General features: G+C 41.4%; 2 pseudogenes; both read right to left on the reverse strand.

Annotated features, from left to right (window-relative positions):
• Window positions 1-9,827: 9,827 nt before the first annotated feature.
• On the reverse strand, window positions 9,828-9,956 carry LOC112475757 (annotated as a pseudogene).
• Window positions 9,957-10,027: 71 nt separating this feature from the next.
• Window positions 10,028-10,156, reverse strand: LOC112475759 (annotated as a pseudogene).
• Between the last annotated feature and the right edge of the window lie 281 nt (window positions 10,157-10,437).

Here is a 10,437-nt window from a genome sequence, read left to right on the forward strand (position 1 = left end):
GGGTCAGGGAGTCCCGGCGCCGCGGCTCACCCGCCTCCGGCCGCCGCTCCCTGGGGCGGACCTTGTTATAAATAGTCCTGGGTGTCGCGGACCCTCCTGACCAGTCCCCCCTTCGCCTTGAGGTCCAGGATGTCCAAGGGCCAGAGTCACTGGTTTTAGGCAAGTTTTAGAAAAAACAAATACCCCCAAACTTACTCCTGTGTGCTCTTCAAGGAAACGAAGAGGGTTTAGAATTTAGTGGCGAGAAGAGTGTAGAAAGTGACTCTTAATTCTTTACCCCGATCCAAGGAGGGTTGTAGGGAGATGCAGAGATATATTCAAGGAGAGAACTTGGAATGTGGGGGGCTTGGAGAAGGTGGACGGGTAAGGGGTGCAACGTTAGTGGGTGCTTGACCGTTCTGCTGACTCTTAGGGAAGACATGGCCAGGCAGGTGCAGAGGACTCTGCCACTTGATGTAGTAGTGCCAACATAATTGACGTCAACAGAAAGCTTTTATTACTTTTATATAATATTCTTGTCTGGGTAGTTAAGAGCACCCCATTTTTCCTCACATCTTTAGGGCGGGAATGGATAAGAATTTTTTATAACACCTGGGCATGGCAGTAAAGGATCTGACCTGCTTTAAAGTCCCTCCCAAACTGATCATTTCTAAACCCAAATACGGAGAGTAAAGGGACAAACAACCCATCTAGTACTGTGGCAAATTCAAGTGGCCCCAAAGAGTAGAGAGGAATAAGGGAAGGGTATGTCGATGAATGGAATAGGTTCTCTGGTGGGCCTCAAATGAGAAGACAGCCACTCAGGGTTCACTTTTATTGAACAGAGATGTACAGAGTAGGACAGCTTCGAGGAAGGGAGATATTGGAGGTGACTGGCATAGACATATGCACACTGGGAAACAAAACCAAGAAACAAGTTTACTACCAAGTAGTGGAAGCGAGGCCTGGTGCACATCCTGAGGTCTTAGGTGGTAAGCAGCAAGCGGGGAGGCTGCTTATACCTGGCCAGGTGAGAGGAGACTTGTTCGTTCAGTTCACTAAAGCAAACCCTTAAACGAGAGGTCATTAACCTTTTTGGTCACTGTCTTCTTCAAGATTATGTTCAAAGCTCAGGGCCATTTCCCCAGAAAATACGTATAGGAGCAACAAAATTTTGTATAGAGCTTTTTGGAGTTCTTCGACCCCTTGGAGCCCTGAAAGGTGGCAGAAGGGGTTAAAGTGATAACAGGGATTAAATCAACTACCCTATTTGATTCTCCTCCATTCTCTTTCTCTTTGTTTCTTAAAACTAAGCAGTTAAAAACCCAAAGATGTTTTGAATGTTTCTAGAGAAACAAAGGATATGATTTTGTTCCTCACGCTGGGACCCTTTCCTTTTCTTTTTTTGTAATGTTTTCTTAAAATGTTATTCCAAAAGTCACAAAGCCGAGTTTTATACTGACTGAGGGACATTTAGCACCATTCATGCCTCAGAGCATAAAATGAGATTTTATTTTGCTTATACTATGATGAAAAGATTGTGCCATACCAAGAAGCAGATCCCTAGGGGAGATGTTAACAACTTTGCATTTTCAGTTCAAGTGGAAATATGAATTCCACTTACTGAAGAAAATATTTTTTATATAGTTAAGAAAATATTTCAAAGTAATAATCCTTTTCCTTGACCCTTTTTCCTGACTCTTCAAAGAAGGTCTGTGAGCCAGGTGGTCTCCTGAGGCTAGAGGTCAGATCTGCCCTATTAACTTACAGAGAAAATCAGCAAATGTTTATTTTTTCTCCATATCGTGCAAATTACCATGCCTTTATATAACAAAACTGTATATAATCATAATTATTAAAAATTAATTGTGATAGTAAAAAGAGATTGCTTTAAGTGGTAGGTATCTGTACTAGTTGATCGAGCTGCCATAACAAAACACAATAGACTGGGTGGCTTAAACAATAGAAATTAATTTTCTCGTCGTCCCGAAGGCCAGAAATCTCAGATCAAGCTCTGACAGTGTCAGTTCCCGGTGGGGGCTCTCTTCCTGGCTTGCAGATGGCCACGTTCTCACAGTGTCCTTACATGGCAGAGAGAAAGAGAGAACTCTTCTTACAAAGGCACTAACCCCATCATCGGTGTCCCATGCTCATAACCTCATCTAAACCTAATTACCTCCCACAGGCCCCACTTCCAAATACCATCACACTGGGGCTAACGCCTTCCACATGAACTTGGCGGGGCATAATTCAGTCTATACCAGTATTGTTTTTGGTTAATTGAATATAGTTTTTGTGTTGGGGTGTCCCGAGAAGTCCTGTATATGAACTAAGGTCATTTCTCTGCCTCTATAGTTCAAAGCCCTCGAAAGTTTTAGAACTGCAGGTTTACATGTTATTAAATATTCATGTCAATATATGTGTCAAATGTTCTGTGATTTCATGTAGACCAACATCACATGACCATTCTAAAACTCAGTTGATCGTAAAGATTAAGGTTTTAATCTTAGACAAAGATTTGTCCAGAAAACATTAAGTAATCTTAACCCTAATTCTTAAAACTCTCTTTCTGAAAACTCTGTCTTGAAAGGAATAGCATTATAAAAATTTCCACCTTTATTTAGAGCTTTGCTGTCCAATAGAAATATAATCCAAGCCATATATGGAATTTAAAGTTTTCTATTAGCCGTATTAAAAAAGAGTAAAAATAAATAGGTTAAATTCATTTTAATAATATATGTTACTTAACCCAGTATGTTTAACATATTATCATTTTGACATGTAATCAGTATAAAAATATTAATGAGATATTTTACTTTTTAGGGGGAGAAAGTTTTGAAAATGGTGTGTATTTTACACTTACAGGACAAATCAATTCAGATCAGCTGAATTTCGAGTGCTCACATGTGCCTGCTGGCTACCATATTGGACAGCTCAGGTTTAGAAGGACTCTATGATTTGAACTATGTAGATAGATATGACAACAACCAGATTATTGTTTAATTGTTTTACCAATAGCCCTCAAAAAGAAAGAGATAAGCTGTATGGTATTATTGGGTTCAAGGCTGTTTATAAATCTTTTATTGGAGTCTCTAGAATTGAAAATCCTGTCACTAAGTAGCTTCTGGACACCTTCAGAAAGATTTAGTAAGTATAAATATTAACTTCTCAGTTTTATGACAATTGCCCATCAGAAGGGTCATGGAAAGGATAGGCAGTGCTAGTTTAACCCCCAATATATCGATTTGATGCTGTCCTGACTCAAGTTTCCACTTTCATTTACTTTATGGGTTTTAACGACTTGTTTAAAAGAAAGAAAGTAGTATTTACGAGTTTTTTTTAATTGCAATATTTTATTTATTTTTTATAGTGACATTGGTTAATGAAATTCAATGGTTCAGCTGTACATTTTAACATTAAGACACACATGCACGTATATATATATACATATATATATATTTACATTGTGTGTTCACCTCCCATCGTTAGATTTCTTTCTGTCATCACATATCTGACCCCTTTTATCCTGTTTACTTCCTCCCTCCCCCCTCCCCTCTCCCCTCTGTATACGAGATTATTTAAGTGAAAAAGAGTTCTTGGAACACCCCACAAATAATATTACCTTATATTCATGTGGGGGTCCTCTTATTGAAACAAGGATATTTATACATTATCCACATATTAATCGCGATATGAGGTTGGTAGCTATTAATATTCCAGTCTTACAAATGAGGAAATTAGTTTTCATAAGACCATTTTTTAGTAAAACTCAACTGGGATGCTGATTTCCTCACTATCCTAAAGGTGATGCATTAACCTTAATACCTTTCTATCCTTAACATCCATTTTTAGTGTCCTTTTTTTATTAACATCTAACTTGTATACAGTAAAGAACAAAAATCTTAAGTGTACAGCTCAGTTTCTTTTACTTTTGTATACATCCGTGTAAGTCCCTTCCCCCTGGGTTAAGATACAGACCCTTTCCAGCACACCAGCAGCCTCTCCCATGCTTCCTTCCAGCATATGACCCCCCAAGGAAACCACAGTTGTAACCTCTGCCACTGCGACTTGGTTTTGCCCATTCTTGAACTTCATGTAAATGGAATCATACAGTGTGTACTGTTCTGTGTCAGACTTCTTTTGCTTAATATTACGTCTGCAAGATTCGTTCATGTTGTTAGGTGTGGCAGTAGTTTGTTCTTTTTCATTGCTGTCTGTTATTTCATTACAGATATGTGCCACAGTTTTTTATCCATTCTGCTGTCGATGGGTTTTCTTGGGCATTTTAGTTCATGTCTTTTGATGGACATAAGCATACTTAATCATGTGTATCTATTCATGAGTGGACTATCTGGATTTTAGCACATACATACGTTTAGCTTTAGCAGACTGTCAAATAGTTTTCCTAAGTTATACCAATTGACGCTCCCACCAGCAGTGTATGAGAGTTCTAGCTATTCTATATCTTCACCAACACTTGGTGTCATCAGGGGTGTAGTGATATATCATTTTCTCATTGGGATTTTAATTTGCGTTCCCCAATTGGCTGATAATGTTAAGCACATTTTCATATGCTTATTGTCATTTGGACATCCTTTTAGTAATAAGCCTATTCAAGTATTTTGCCCATTAAAATTTTTTCGAGTTGTTGATTTTTTTTATTAATTCGAAGGAGTTCTTTCTATATTCTGGATACAGGTCCTTTGTAAGATATTTATACTGTAAATGTCTTCTTCCAGTCTGTAGCTTGTGTTTTCATTCTCAACGTCCTTCTGAATTTTTATGCAGCCGGGTTTATAGATCTTTTTATGTCGTGTTAGGCAAGTTATTTTCTATCTGCATACTTTTCTTTTAAACTTGAATTTGTCAGTGTATTAGTTTCCTGAGGCTGCTAGAACCAATTACCACAAAGGTGCCTTAAAATCATGTACTTATTCTCTCATAGTTCTGAAGACGAGAGATCAGAAATCAGTATCACTGGGCCAAAATCGAGGTGGCAGCAAAGCCGTGCTCCCTCCAGAGGCTCTAGAGAAGCATTTGTTCCTTGCCTCTTTCTGCACTTTGCCTCTGCTAGCTGCCGGAAGCTGCAGACATTCGTTGGCTTGCGGCTGCATCGCTCCAATCTCTGCCCTTGTCTTCACGACACCCCTTCTCTCTACAGCACCCCTTCTCTCTGTGTGTAAAGTCTCCCTCGCTTCTCTCTTATAACAACTGCTGTGATGGCATTTAGGTCCCATCTCAATTATCCAGGATAATCTCCTCATCTCAAGATCCTTAATTTAATCACAGCTGCAATGACTCTTTTCCCATATAGATCATATTCACAGGTGCCAAGGGCCAGGACGTGGATCTTTTGGGCATCTATTTTTCAGTCTTCTAGTCAAATCGACTCCGGAGTAATTAAACCTCAAGGCAAGACAATGATATAGACAAAGTTCTGGCTGGGAGTTGGGAAATGAGTTTAACTTCTCATGCAAAATTTTAATATCTGCGGCCTCAGCTTCTTTATAGGAAGAATCATGTGTGCCTTCTCAACTATACAAAGTTGTTTGGGTGAAATCCTACATGTGAAAGTGATTTGAAATATTAAGATTTAAAATTGTGTGATATTAGTCCATACCATTCTTGAGAAGATGAAATTGAACATCTTACCCAGGTACCACAATTCTCATTTTTGCCATTGAATGAAACTCCTAGGGAAGTAAACACTTCCTGTGCCAGTAGAGGTGTCCAGGCCATAGGGGAAGTTAGCCTGGATTTTGTCCCAGACAGCGTGGCATCACAGTCTGGAGTGTGTCCTCTGGTATCAGACTTCTTGCATTTGAAGCCCAGCTTGATTGCTTCCTAGTGGCACGATCTTGGGCAATTTGGGGACTGATAGAATACAGACCCCTCCCAGCACTATATCCAGGGACAATCTAATATAAAGAATTGTAAACTAGTAGAAAGGGTTAGTTGCTAGAAGGAGTAAAGGCATCTAAGGGGTACACAAGGTGCGACCTCTACCTCTTGGCTGAGGGATGGGGCAAAATAAAGGAACTAAGGACCACCGCCTCTCCCTCAAGCCTGAGGTTCAGTCCTCTTCAGAGAAGCTGTGGCTACCACAGGAACATGGGAACAAAAGACCTCCCAGGAGGTGGGGCCGGAGCTGGTCTGCAGAAACAGCTACCTGTGAGGAAAACGTGGCCCGCGGTGCAGCTGGCCTCTGGGCTCCCACACTGAATAAAGAGTGTGGAGGGTCTGAGCCCGTAAGGGAGGGTCTTCCTAGGGCCGCAGCCATGCAGTGTCCCTCTGGTGCCCTCTGTTGACACAGCCTAACGTCCCACCGGCTCCAGCTCACAAAACAAGGCAAAGAGAGTTGGGTTTGCCTGCAAGAGACAACACATTGATAACCGTCAGTTATTTATTCTCTTATGCCTTATGTTCTTCATCTGGAAACTGAGAATAGTAATTGTACTCCCATATAGAATTATTGTAAAAAGTGAATGAGTTAGTGTAAGTAGGTGCTTAGACCTGTGTGGCTAGCACAGTCGAGGGCAGCTCTTCCCATCAGCCCTCATTTATTGCTTAATACCAGGCCTCTGTCATGAGCTGAGACCGAGACAATTGAGACTCTACCTCAGCCCTCGTGGGGATTCATCTTTAGCACCTCTAATTAGTCAGACAGAGATGTTTTCTAGTTTATATTTTAAGGATTAATACTATCTCAAAGCCTCCTTTGGGAATTTAAAGAATTTCCAATAGTAGAGCGAAATTTGGGGGGAGGGAGATCCTAGCTCTTGCATTTGAAGCCCAGCTTGATTGCTTCCTAGTGGCACGATCTCGGACAATTTGGGGACAATTTTAACAGAGAAGTATGCATATCCTTCTGTTTGGTTCCTTAAGCAGAGATAACAGGGCCAAATAAATGAATTCATTCCATCAATGTTTATTAACTGCTACTATGGGTCAGGCACTCTTCTAGGCCCTGGGGATACTGAAGTGAACAAGACAAAACGAAACAACATTTCCATCCTCATGGAGCTTAGATTCTAGGTGGGGGGGCTGGGAGAGAGAGGCAATAAATGAAATAAATGAAAGTATGGTATAAATGATCAATACTACGGAGAAAAATAAAACTGGGTATGAGGATAAACTTGATTCTTTTTCTCAAGTCTCACTACTTAAAAAACGAGAGAGAGTGTGTGTGTGTGTGGTTGTGTGTGTGTGTGTGTGTGGTTGTGTGTGTGTGTGTGTGTGGTTGTGTGTGTAATGGTGCCAGTTCCATGTATATTCCTGTGGAAACCAGAAACCGGAGAATCCCAGGAGAGCCTGTGCTGGGAATATTTTTCTTTTCGCATAAAAATTTCGGTTAAATTTGAGTTAGGTTCTCCTTTTTTAAATCTTCCCTTCATTCTATAAACACGTTTGCTTCTTCAGTCAATTCAGATTCGTCGTACATGTACTTGGGGGCGAGAAAGTCCTTTCGGGATTGGCAATAGGCTTAATTCTCTCTTACCTGCTGGATTGGTGGTGATTATGTCTTTCCCACCTCTATGTCTGAATGTCAACATCTGAAGTCAGAGGAGGCCCTCTGTGTTAAATTCTCTTTCAAAAATTCTTCTTTTAAATATTCATGGCAATGGCTGATCTCCAACCTATGAAATAAAAGTAGAGGTTTTAAACTAATCTTTTCCGTTTAATTCCCCCATTTCAAAGACTTTAGAAACAGGTCTGAAAATTGTAGGAACCACGAATTTAAAAAGCGTTAGTTTGATATGTCTGAAATTAATGTTTTAATTTATTCACCACAGAATGTCTTCACACATCGCTGTTTTCTGCAATTTATACCATATACTGTCTACTCAAGTTAATGTGTGAAGCATGGTTAAATTATGCCTGAAAAGGAATATGAAAAGTATACAATATGGTGATGAGAAAAGGGGCTAAGTAGGAGTAATGGGGCAAAATTTAAATATGACATATTGAAATAGAAGTTTCAGAAAAATTGTCAGGTGTCTAAGATGTGCCTAACTGGGACAAGCTCCTCAGAAAAAGACGAAAGCATTAGAGGCAGTCTACTGGAAAAGAATTAGACAGAGTTCTAGAAAATATTTCTGCAGGGAACATGTAATAGCACATGTGGCCTAAATGTAGACTAGATAATCTAATAGGCTTTGCATGTCTCATATCTTTCGTTTTCAACCTTTGGTTAATTATGTCAAGGAAGGTTTGAGATAAAGATCAAATGAACAAGTCTTTAGAAAAGGGAGACGGATTTTGTCAAAATGGTTTTATTTATTCTGTTAGCCAATGTGTATAATATGCTGATGAGACTTTTATTCATTTTCTCATGGCTAATTTAATGCTGGTGAAGGGGGCCCAACTGATGGCCTGGAGACTGCAGTCTGCCCCACACTTGCCTGATCTGTGTTTTAGTCTCATTCTAAAGGCGTCTAGGAGAACTGTAACGGCAGGGTGGTGTCTGTGTGATTCAGTTTTCTTTTTCGAAGTCAATAATGTGATACTCATTAGTGTTGTTAAATGTCAGCATGTAATTTGGAGATGGCCTTCATTAGTTCACTGAAATTGCTACCTATGTGCAAAGCACTTGCTTCTAGGTTTTAGGCCCTGTGGGAACTACACATCTCTGAGAGACTTCTGCCTTCAGTGAGCATGCAGTTTGGTTAGCTGCTAAACTGGGGACAAGCTGCTGTCTTTGCACGGGCCGTCGCTTCTAAAATATGTGGGGAGAAGGGATGTGGGGAGAAGGGATGTGCAGGAGCATGTTGTCAGGTTGGTAAGTCCAAGTTCATTTCCATCTATGGTGTTTTTTTAATGGACTTGTTTTCACTCTTGTGTTAGGGTTCTCCAGAGAAACAGAATCAATGGGAGAGATTTAGATACAGACGTACACATAGATGTACATACAGATAGAGATCTGGGGAACCGGCTCACGTGGTCCAGGCTGGGAAGTCCCATGAGCTGAGCGTGGAGCTGGAGACCCAGGAAGACCAGTGCCATAATCCTGAGTCTGAAGGCCTGGGAACTGAGGGAGCCGATGGCATAAGTCCCAGTCCAAGGACAGAAGACCGAAGTCCTTGCTCAAGCAGACAGGTAGGAAGCAAAGGGGGTGCATTCCTTTCTCTGCTTTTTTGTTCTGTTCGGGTCCTCGGTGGATTGGTGATGCCTGCCCACCCCAGGGAGGGCCATCTCCCAGATCCACTGACCCAGCTGCAGACCTCATCTGGAATCTATAGCCAGGCCGTGCTGTACCTCATGAGGTCCTAGCATTGTATCTGCTAACGCCATCTGGAAACGCCCTGCAGACGCGTCCAGAAGGAACGTTTAATGTGGGCGCCCGTGGCCCATCGAGTGGATGCATACCGCTAACCATCACACCTCTGATGTCACGTTTCAGCAGAATAGCATTCCTTTCAAGCTGAGAGTTCAAGGTGGGGAATAATATTTGGACTCTTTCAGAGGAGGTGTAAGCAGGACAGGCTGATCTGGGACTGCCTGGGCCTTCGGTCCGAAGCCTGGTCCTGTTCCAGTCCTCGGGCACGCTCTAAATGCCTATCCCCATATCCCCGCTCTGCTCTCGAAGCAGCTCTGCCTCCCCTGGGGCTGAATCTCATCAGTGACCCAACCTCCCTGGAGTTCCCCTACCATTCGGGCAACAGGGAATAGCCCTGGGCACAGGAGGTCTCTCAGTACTCCTCGCCCCCCGTGGTGGTGGTGGCTGCTGCCCATGAACCAGCACACGCCCCGTCCATCCTGAGGCCAGAGGGTCTTTTCTTTTCATCTTCAGAATCCTTCGTTATTTTATGTATGTATGTATGTATGTATGTATGTATATATGTATATATCGCCTACAGCACCTGGTCTTCCTAGGTGGTCTCCCATACAAGTACTAACCAAGCCCAACCCTGCTTAGCTTCCGAGATCAGACGAGATCAGACGAGATCAGGCTCGTTCAGGGTGGCATGGCCGTAGACACATCTGCAGCAGAATCCTTCATTATTTTATGTATGTATGTATGTATGTATATATGTATATATGTATATATCGCCTACAGCACCTGGTCTTCCTAGGTGGTCTCCCATACAAGTACTAACCAAGCCCAACCCTGCTTAGCTTCCGAGATCAGACGAGATCAGACGAGATCAGGCTCGTTCAGGGTGGCATGGCCGTAGACACATCTGCAGAAACCTTTATAGTGCAACCCTTGAACCTTTGCTCGAAAATGCTTTGACAAGTTCTATATCTTATGGGGGGTAATGTAGTTTTTAAAAACAGCAAAAGAAAACAAGTTGGATATCTGCTATGAAACTTAGGTGATTTGGTGATTCTTCTGGTTTCATAATTTGATTATTAGTAATTAATACTATGTAGATACGTCTATACACTTCTAATAATTTTTACTAATTTAACTAGAATAGTTTATGCTCGTATAACAAAATGTAATACATTCCATAT

The sequence above is a fragment of the Pteropus alecto genome, unplaced genomic scaffold (assembly GCF_000325575.1).
Source record: "Pteropus alecto unplaced genomic scaffold, ASM32557v1 scaffold11, whole genome shotgun sequence".
In the NCBI taxonomy this organism is placed as follows: domain Eukaryota; kingdom Metazoa; phylum Chordata; class Mammalia; order Chiroptera; family Pteropodidae; genus Pteropus; species Pteropus alecto.